This window comes from Eschrichtius robustus, chromosome 2 (genome assembly GCF_028021215.1).
Source record: "Eschrichtius robustus isolate mEscRob2 chromosome 2, mEscRob2.pri, whole genome shotgun sequence".
In the NCBI taxonomy this organism is placed as follows: domain Eukaryota; kingdom Metazoa; phylum Chordata; class Mammalia; order Artiodactyla; family Eschrichtiidae; genus Eschrichtius; species Eschrichtius robustus.
In genome coordinates, this window is record NC_090825.1 from 173,346,067 (window position 1) to 173,356,821 (window position 10,755).

Sequence of the window (10,755 nt, forward strand, 5' to 3'; positions counted from 1 at the left end):
TCTTCGTTTCTGTGCGAGGGCTTTCTCTAGTTGCGGCAAGCGGGGGCCACTCTTTATCGTGGTGCGTGGGCCTCTCACTGTCACGGCCTCTCTTGTTGCGGAGCACAGGCTCCAGACACGCAGGCTCAGTAGTTGTGGCTCACGGGCCCAGTTGCTCCGCGGCATGTGGGACCTTCCCGGACCAGGGCTCGAACCCGTGTCCCCTGCATTGGCAGGCAGATTCTCAACCACTGCGCCACCAGGGAAGCCCTATACTGTTGATTTTGAACATGGATGATGGGACCACAAGCCAAGGGATGCAGGCAGCCTCCAGAAACTGGAAAAGGCCAGGAAACAGATTCTCGCCAAGAGCTTCCAGAAGGAATCCAGCCCTGCTGACACCTTGATTTTAGCGCAGTGAGACCCATTTTTGTTCTGACCTCCAGAACTATCAGGTAAAATGTGTATTGTTTTAAGCCACCATGTTGTGATGATTTGTTACTGTAGCAATAGGAGACTCAGACAGAGCCCCAACCTCCCATCCAGAGACCTGCTTGCACTGTCAGACCACCTCCTATCTTTTTTTTTTTTTTGATGTGGACCATTTTTAAAGTCTTTATTGAATTTGTTACAATATTGCTTCTGTTTTATGCTTTGATTTTTTTTGTCCCCAAGGCATGTGGGATCTTAGCTCCCCGACCAGGGATCGAACCCACACCCCCTTCATTGGAAGGCGAAGTCTTAACCACTGGACTGCCGGGGAAGTCCCCCCCCTCCTATCTTGATGCAGTTTCCAAATCAGCGTCCTGAGGACCCATCCAGGTCAGACCCGCAACCCCTGCTATGTGCCCCCATCACCCACTCCTTGGGACCCTTTGCCCCCTCTAGTGGTCTCAGGGGCAGCTGCTCCCCTGTTCTGGTGGGGCAGGGACTGAAGTCCCAGATGTCTCTCTGTCTGTCACTGCCTCTCCGTGCCCTGGAGTGTCCACCTTAGTGACTCTCGCTCCAGCCCCTCACACTGGGCAGGTGTCTGCTGTCCCAGGCCCGTGGCTGACTGTCGTCCCAGGCCTGTGGCTGGCTGGCCTCCCTGGCCCAGCCTTTGCCCATCAAGGTTCCTGCCCTCAATGAGGGGGCTTCTGTCCCTGAGGACAGAGGCCCTCAATTCAGGCAGCTCTGAGCCCACATTTGTGCTGTGTGACCTCGGGTATATGACACAGCCTCTCTGAGCCCCGTGGCATCCTCTTCTATGGAATGGAAGATAACCAGGCCAACTGGGGTAGGGGGATCCTACGGGGACCACTCTCCCTGTATTGCCCCCCATTCCAAATGGCTTGAGTCAGGGCTGGGGGAGGGGATGGGATGGGGAAGGATGGGGGACAGGAGAGGCCTTTGCACTGGCTGTTCCCTCTGCTGAAATACTCTTCCTGTTTGTCCATGTGGCCCCCTTGGTTCTTAATCAAACCCACCCTGTGCCACCTAGAACAGGGCCCGGCATACAGTGGTGCTTCATAAATGTTCATTAAAGGCAGAGAGGATGGAGGGAGGCAAGGCAAGAAGTGGACTTTGCCTGAGAAAGGCTTAGAAAGAGCGCTTGTTGGGTGTGCCTGTGCCTGTCTGGATGTGTCTGTGTGTCTCTATGTCCATCTAAATCTCTGTGTGTTTCTCTGTGTTTCCTTGTGTATCTGGGAGTGTATGTGTATGTCTGTCTCTGTGCGTCTCTGTGTATTTGTCTGGGTGTGTCTCTAGGTGTGTGTGTGTCCATCTGTGTGTCAGTCCATCTTTGGGGGTGTCTGTGTGTTCATTGTCTGTCTAGGTTTCTGAGGGTGCCTGTGTACATGCATCTGAGCGAGGACAGACCGCAGCCTTAGCTTCCCCTGCCCAGCAGGTGCTGGATCTCACCCTCTTCCCCCGCCCCGTCCAGCTCCTCTCTAATCCTGCTGCTTCCCCTCTACCCCCACCGCAGTGCCCTCCTGGCTCCACGCCTGTGTCCTCACCTGCCCAGAGTAGGTGCTCAGAGCACCCAGCTTACCTCCGCCACCGGTCTGGCCCTCTCAGCTCCGGAAGCCCCGGGCTAAGCGGTTTGAGTTCCATGGCCAGGTTGATGCCAGGCGCTGTGCTGAGAGGTTTACAGAAATGAACCTATGCAGCCCTGTCTGTGAAACAAGTGCAGTGAAAATTCCCATTTCACAGATGAGGACTCAAGCCCAGAGGGGTGCAGGAAGCTGCCCAAGGCCACACAGCCGCTCCTTCAGATCTCTTATTCTCTATCAGCTTTCTTTCCCTTTGCTGGGTGGGTGAGGGCACAGAGGACCCTCATCTTCCTTCACTCAGACTCTCCACTCACCCATTCCTCCAGGGCTGGTTCTCTCCTTCCCCCTTCATCTCTGTCCCCGGGGAGGTCAGGGCTGGCCTGGCCCGCTGTCGGTGAGACAAGGGAAAGGACCCCCGTACCTACTGTGTGTGCACCACTCACCACTCACCCTTACCTTCCCGCTCACAGGAAGCCCTGGTTACTGACTCCTGCCTGGTCCTCCAACACCCTGAGAGCATCTGAGAAGCTTGCCATTTCCCCTCATCCTCACCTGCATGCCTGCAAGGTCTGTGCGATTCAGCAGATAAAAACCCCTGAGCCCTGAGGTACTGGGACCAACCACCTGGTGCCTGGACTCAAATCAGGATGGTCCCGAGCAAAACGTGATGGTTGATCATCTTCCTGCGAGGGGAGATGATTTGCCCGCGGTGACATAACCAGGACGGGATCCCTCATGCCGATACCCACCGATCGAAGACACCATCCCCTCTCTTGGATTTGATTAGGAGGAACTTGGGAGTCCTATTTTATTTCATTTCATTTATTTTTTGGCTGCGCCGCTCGGCTTGCGGGATCCCGAGCAGGGATCGAACTCGGGCCCTCGGCAGTGAGGGCATGGAGCCCTAACCACTGGACCGCCAGGGGATTCCCAGGAGTACTATTTTAAAAGCGTTTTTCAAATAGGGGATGACAATCTCTGATTAAAACGTTTTCCCTTTGGAACTGTAAATATCTACCATTCAAAAGCTGCCCAAGGCTTTCCTATGACAGTCACATTTCTCCCACCATGTCTGTCTCCCAGGCCCCCAAGCGGCTCAATTCATGGGTTCAGCTTCCTGAAAGAGTCTCTGTGTAGAAACGAACATCTTCTTTTCTTTTTTTTCTTTATTTTGAAAGAATAACTTGCACCTTATTCATTCTTTTGCATCTTGATATTTTAAAATGGAGGTTAAAATAGACGTAACATAAAATTTACCATTTTAACCACTTTGAGTGTCCAGTTCAGTGGCATTAAGCACATTTACTTTGTTGTACAACCATCCCCACCATCCATCTCCAGAACTTTTCATCTTCCCAAACTGAAACTCTGTCCCCATTAAACACTCTCCCCCTCCCCCTCCCCCAGCCCCTGGCCCCCACCATCTACTTCCTGTCTCTGTGGATCTGACTCCTCTAGGGACCTCCTAGAGGTGGAATCAGACAGTATTTGTCCTTTGGCGTCTGGCTTACTTCACTGAGCATGATGTTGTCAAGGTTCATCCGGGCTGTTCCACTGCATGGATGGACCACATTTTGTTTATCCATTCATCTGTTGATGGACACTGGGGTTGCTTCCACCTTTTGGCTGTTGTAAAGTATGCTGCTATGAACATGGGTGTACAACTATCTCACTGAGTTCCTGCTTTCAATTCCTTTGGGTATAGACCCAGAAGAGGAATTGCTGGCTCACATGGTAATTCTATGTGAACTTTTTGAGGCACCTGAATCTTGTTTTTTAATTTAATACTTTTAGGAGTTCTTTGATATCAATACATAAAGAAGTCTCTTTTTTGTTGTTGTTGTTTTTGTTTTTTGGAAAGGGGGAGTGAGTGTTTTGTTTTTATTATTATTATGGAACAGCTTTAGAGATATAATTCACATGCTATCCAATTCCTCAATTTGCACTCTTCAAGTCGAGGGTTTTTACTGTAGCCACAGAGTTGGGCAGCTATCACCACCATGTTTTTTTTACGGGAACAAGTCCCCTATCCATGGACAAGAGGTTTGCTTCTAATCGAAGTAACGGTGTAATGAGTAACCTGGTGCAGAGGTGATGATGAGTCAGGGTGAGTAGATCATCATAAGTTCCTAGAAGTAGAATTGCTAGTCAGGGCATGTGGGAGGGTAGAATTTTGACAGCTGTTGCAGCAAGGCTCCCACCCTCCACAATGGCAGCACTATCGGACTTTGCTAATCTGAGAGGTTAAAAATCTTGTAGTTCTAATTTGCATTTTTATTATTTGGGGTGAGGCTGAGCATCTTCTCAGTCTTTTTCTTTTTTATAACGTTTATTTATTTATTTTAATTTTTATTTATTTATTTTTTAATTTTGGCTGCATTGGGTCTTCGTTGCTGCACGCGGGCTTTCTCTAGTTGCGGCGAGCGGGGGCTACTCTTCCTTGCGGTGCGTGGGCTTCTCATTGCGGTGGCTTCTCTTGTTGTGGAGCACGGGCTCTAGGCACGCGGGCTTCAGTAGTTGCGGCTCACGGGCTCAGTAGTTGTGGCTCGCGGGCTCTAGAGCGCAGACTCAGTAGTTGTGGCACACGGGCTTAGTTGCTCCGCGGCATGTGGGATCTTCCCGGACTAGGGCTCGAACCCGTGTCCCCTGCATCGGCAGGCGGATTCTTAACCACTGCGCCACCAGGGAAGTCCATCAGTCTTTAAAAGGTGGATCTCTATATTCTTTTCCTGGAAAAAATTTTTTTCTTTAGTTTTGTTTTGTTTTAGTTAGAGAGGCTTTAAAACTTATGATAAAATACACCTAGAAACTCTTTTTAATATTAAGGAAATTACTTATTCTCTGATATGAGCTGTAATATCCACACTCACCCCAGTTGCATTTTTTAAAATTTACTTTATTGAAATATAGTTGATTTACAATGTTGTATTAATTTCTGCTTTACAGCAAAGCGATTCAGTTATACGTATATATACATTCTTTTTTATATTCTTTTCCATTATGGTGTATCACAGGATATTGAATATAGTTCCCTGTGCTATACAGTAGGACCTTGTTGTTTATCCAGTCTCTTTGTATTAGTTTGCATCTGCTAATCCCAAACTCCCAATCCATCCCTCCCCACCGCCTTGGAAATCACAAGTCTATTCTCTATGTCTGTGAGTCTGTTTCTGTCTCTTAGGTAAGTTCATTTGAGTCATATTTTAGATTCCACATATAAGTGATATCATATAATATTTGTCTTTCTCTGTCTGACGCACTTCACTTAGTATGAGAATCTCTAGGTCCATCCGTGTTGTGGCAAATGGCATTATTTCATTCTCTTTTATGGCTGAGTAGCATTCTGTTATAAATATATCTGTACCCCCCCAGTTGTATTTTTACCTTGTTTATAATGTTTTCTCCCCACAAGTCTATTTAGATTTTAGGAAGTTGGGCTTATCCACCTTTTTCTTTTGCGGTTTTTATGTTTAATTTATTTTTCTTAGAAAGGCCTTACAGGGAATTCCCTGCAGTCCAGTGGTTAGGACTCGGCACTTTTACTGCCAAGGACCCGGGTTCAACCCCTGGTCGGGGAACTAAGATCCCACATGCCTCGCAGCACAGCCAAAAAAGAAAAAAAAGGCCTTACCTACTCTCAAGTTATTATTTTTTAAAAAGTCCCCATGTGTTTTCTTCGTAGTGCTTTTTTTTTTCTTAATTAATTAATTAATTTATTTTTGGCGGTGTTGGGTCTTCGTTGCTGCGTGTGGGCTTTCTCTGGTTGCGGCGAGCGGGGGCTACTCTTCGTTGCGGTGTGCGGGCTTCTCATTGCGGTGGCTTCTCTTGTTGCAGAGCACGGGCTCTAGGCACGCAGGCTTCAGTAGTTGTGGCACGTGGGCTCAGTAGTTGTGGTTTGCAGGCTCTAAAGCGCAGGCTCAGTAGTTGTGGCACACGGGCTTAGTTGCTCCACGGCATGTGGGATCTTCCCAGACCAGGGCTCGAACCCGTGTCCCCTGCATTGGCAGGTGGATTCTTAACCACTGCGCCACCAGGGAAGCCCCGTAGTGCTTTTATGATCTGATTTTCCCCATGTTAAACTTTGATCCGTCAGGAATTTATGTTGAGGTGTGGTGTGAAGTAGGGATCCACGTTTGTGTTCCCAGTTGTCCCAAGAGCACTTGCATCATCCGTCTTTTTAGATGCAGTTTTGGGGAGATCCCTAGAGCTGTCACATCTTCAAGGAGGGTAGTTTTGAAATGTGGAGAGGCATTAGAATTGTCACAATATGGAAACTGTTTCCTACTCAATTGATGATTTAGGAAATTGGTCCCCACTCAAACCTCCAAGTTTTTTCCCAGAACTGAGCCACACCCATGGAACATGACTTTTTGGGGGGATGGGGTGGGAATCAGTCATTCTCTGGTTGTGGGATATTATAAACATTCCACAAAAACACAATGCTAACACAATGCAAGTCGATTGCAAAATGATATGACAAATCTTGCAGCCTGGTGAGATTGCAATCGGTAGACGGAAGAGGCCGTAGAGAGGGACCAAAAATGCTGATAAGTCATTGACAGAGAAAGACTTGGTGCTCAGTCCAAGACATAATTAAACACGGAGAAGGGGGCCATTGGCAAAGACAGGATTGGCTTGCTCCAGGGAGAATGACTCAAACGCCAAATGAATCAGACCCTGAGACCTGTGTGTGGTTTTCCTGGGGCTGCGGTAACACACTATCATGAACTGGTTGGCTTAAAGACAGAAACATATTCTCTCATCGTTCTGAAAGTTCAAAATCCAAAAATCAAGGGACTTCCCTGGCGGTCCAGTGGTTAGGACTCTGTGCTTCCACTGCAGGGGGCACGGGTTCAATCCCCGGTCAGGGAACTAAGATCCTGCAAGCCTCACAGTGCGGCCAAAACAAACAAACAGACAAACAAAATCAAGGTGTTGGCAGGGACACGCTACCTCCGAAGGCTCTAGGGAAGAATCTTTCCTGCCTCTGCCAGGTTTCTGGTGGCTGCCGGCACTCCTAGGCTTGCAGCAGTGTCGCTCCAGTTTCTGCCTGTCTTCACTTCTCTGTGTGTGTGTTTTGCTGTACCCAAATTTCTCTTATAAGAACACCAGTCATTGGATTCAGGGCCCACTCTACCCCAGGATGACCTCATCGTACCTTGATTACATCTGCAAAGACTCTTATTTCCACGGACTTCCCTGGTGGTGCAGTAGTCAGGACTCCGCGCTCCTGATGCAGGGGGCCCAGGTTTGATCCCTGGTCAGGGAACTAGACCTCACATGCGTGCCACAACTAAGAGTTTGCATGCCACAACTAAGGAGCCCACAAGCTGCAACTAAGGAGCCCACGAGCTGCAACTAAGACCCGGCACAACCAAATAAATAAATAAAAATTTTTTTAAAAGACCCTATTTCCAAATAAGGTCACATTCACAGGTACTGGAGGTTAGGATTTCAACCTATCTTTTGGGGGGGGACACAATTCAACTCACCATACCCTCCAAGTGTTTTTTTGTTTTTTTTTTTTAAAGCCCAATTTTTTTTTTTTTTAATTTATTTATTTATTTTTGGCTGTGTTGGGTCTTCGTTTCTGTGCGAGGGCTTTCTCCAGCTGCGGCAAGCGGGGGCCACTCTTCATCGCGGTGCGCGGGCCTCTCGCTATCGCGGCCTCTCCAGTTGCAGAGCACAGGCTCCAGATGCGCAGGCTCAGTAGTTGTGGCTCACGGGCCTAATTGCTCCGTGGCATGTGGGATCTTCCCAGACCAGGACTCGAACCCGTGTCCCCTGCGTTGGCAGGCAGATTCTCAACCACTGCGTCACCAGGGAAGCCCCCAAGTGTTTTTTTGTTTTGTTTTCTTTGTATGTGTGTGTGTGTGTCTGTCTCCCCCAAAATGACTCTTTCCAGAATGCTATTGGAAGATTACATGTGAAATATTAAATACAAATTCACGGGGGGGAATGCCCCACCCTCCAAAAAAAAAGCACCCAATGAATTTGTTTCAAGAATTAGCTGTAGTTTCAGTTATAACCCACATCTTGTTCACTATAAAGTGAAAGAATTCCTTGTCATAATTTGGACTCTGTTTTGAAAGTTATGGTTCATTCCAATCAACCTTTTTATTTCCTCGCTCTGGGGTTTTGGTGCCAGTGTTAATTGCAGGGGCTTTTCTCTGGGACCTGTGAGCTGAAGCTCATGAGGCCCCTTGGTAATTCCAGGTCAACGTGGTGGGTGTGTGTGTGGGGTGTGGGTGAGAACAGGATGTCCAGGACGTGGCTAGGAGGTCGGGATAAACTTCCCAAGGACTGAATGTCCCTCAGCTGAAGGGGCAGGTGGGCAGGGATGCAGAGGGCTGGGCAAGAGGGGGTTCCACTGAAAACAAAAGCCCAGTGTGACCCAAGGGGACAGCCTGGGGGAGGCTGTCCACTCAGGCTTGGGGGCCCTGGGGCTCAGACTTCCTGCAAACACAGTCGGTTTTCATAGAAGGGCATCATGCTCTGATTAGCAATCTGGAGGGTCACGGAGCTCAGCATGGGCAGTGCACGGAGAGAACAGAGTGAAAGGGGCCTGTTTTCTGAGATGAGGGTATCTGGATGCTGGAGGGACTGGGGAAAGGAAGGAGAGAGGGGTGGGAGGGAGATTGCAGGACAGGCCTTGACTGTGCACCTAGCACGATGTCCCTCTGTGGCCTGGTAGCTAGCTGGGTGTCCCTGAGTGGGGAGCGCAGGGCACCAGCAGGTTGGGAGGGAAGGGGCTGGATTGGACAGGAGATGTCCAGGTATCCGTGGGAGGCATGCACTGGAGATTCCTTGTGTCTGTCTGCGTGTCCCTGGTGTCAGCCCAGGGTAGAGGTGTGGGGTGGTAGGAGGCCCCGTGGCTGCCTGCCTCTGTGCGCGAGGGCAAGAGGAGGGGAGATGGGCCCCCAAACGGCAGGGACCACCCTCAGCACCCAGGCAAGGGAGGCCGCTGAGCAACTTTGCTGGACAGACGGGGCTGAAGGTCAGCAGGTGAAGGATCAATTCAGACCTTGAGCTTGGCCTCCAGAGCTTCCTGGGGCAGGAGCAGCGAGAGGAAAGAGAGGAGGACTGGGGAGGGGAAAATGGCATTTACTGATTACTTCTCAAATGCAGGGCTTGTCCTCCGTTTCTCGCTTATTCAAAATAATAACATTAGGGCTTCCCTGGTGGCGCAGTGGTTGAGAATCTGCCTGCCAATGCAGGGGACGTGGGTTCGAGCCCTGGTCTGGGAAGATCCCACATGCCGCAGAGCAACTGGGCCCGTAAGCCACAATTATTGAGCCTGCGCGTCTGGAGCTTGTGCTCCGCAACAAGAGAGGCCGCGATAGTGAGAGGCCCGCGCACCGCGATGAAGAGTGGCCCCCGCTTGCTACAACTAGAGAAAGCCCTCGCACAGAAACGAAGACCCAACACAGCCATAAATAAATAAAAATTAAAAAAAAAATAATAATAACATTAGCCAGAAACCATCACGGGGCATTTACATGCCAGACATTATTTTATTTTTTAAAATAAATTTATTTATTTATTTTTGGCTGCATTGCTGTGCACAGGCTTCTCACTGCGGTGGCTTCTCCTGTTGCGGAGCACGGGCTCTAGGCGCGCGGGCTCAGTAGTTGTGGCGCATGGGCTCAGTAGTTGTGGCTCGCCGGCTCTAGAGCGCAGGCTCAGTAGTTGCGGTGCACGGGCTTTGTTGCTCTGCGGCATGTGGGATCTTCCTGGACCAGGGTTCGAACCCGTGTCCCCTGCATTGGCAGATGGATTCTGAACCACCGTGCCACAAGGGAAGCTCCAGTCGTTATTTTAAATGAACTCATCTGATCCCTCAACAACCCTGTGAGATGGGTACTCCTATGCTTTTGCAAGTGAGGAACCTGAGGCACAGAGAGGTTAGGGCACTTGCCCAAGGTCACACAGCCTGTGAATGGCTGAGCTGGGGCTGGAACCTGGGTGATGTGCTTCCACTCTGCTGGCAGTGAGCCTGCCTGGTGTCTCTTCTGGTGAGACTATGGGCTGAGAGGCAGGGGTAGCAGGAGACAGGCTGGGTTGAGTCTCCCAGGGGTCTGTGGGAGCACTGGTGGTGTGACCTGCTGGTGAGACTGACCTAAATTTACCTCCCTGGAAACTTCCCCACCCAACCCCACTTCCCCTTTTGCTGCGCTACAGAGTGGAGGTGGGGAATCCTCCGGAAATGGTGATGGGAGGAGGGAGCTGAGGGCTGGCTGGGCAGAGGAGGGGAGGGGACTGGGGCTGCAGGTAAAGAAGGGGGGCAGGGTTCAAGCTCGGGACCTTTGGGGTCCCTGCCTCACCCTTCCCCACTGGGGGAGGGGCAGTCGTTTTTCAAAGCCCAGGATTTCTCAGTTCTTCCCAGTCCAGGAGTGCCCTGGGCTGTCCCAGAGGGTAGGGACCTCCCTGGAGGAAAAGGTCCTGGGGTGAGAGGCCAAGCTTTTGTGTAGTACTCAATGCCTTCTCTTGTATTTTACAAATCGTGTGTGTGTGTGTGTGTGTGTGTGTGTGTGTGGACTAGAAGAAAATCATCTCTGGGGACTTCCCTGGTGGTCCAGTGGTTAGGATTCCGTGCTTCCACTTCAGGAGGCACGGATTCGATCCCTGGTCAGGGAAGTAGGATCCCGAAAACCTGGCAAAAAAGTGCGGCCAAAAAAACCAAAACAAACAAACAAACAAAACAAAATTATGGGGTGGTCTTTCCTTTTCGCCGTATGCTGCCAGT

General features: G+C 50.0%; 1 long non-coding RNA gene across 1 annotated transcript; it reads left to right on the forward strand.

Moving 5' to 3' along the window:
- Window positions 1–200: 200 nt before the first annotated feature.
- LOC137760115 (uncharacterized) lies at window positions 201–3,761 on the forward strand. The gene is made up of 3 exons (XR_011073243.1): window positions 201–434; window positions 655–801; window positions 2,480–3,761. It is a non-coding gene; the product is annotated as an uncharacterized lncRNA (long non-coding RNA).
- Window positions 3,762–10,755: the final 6,994 nt, after the last annotated feature.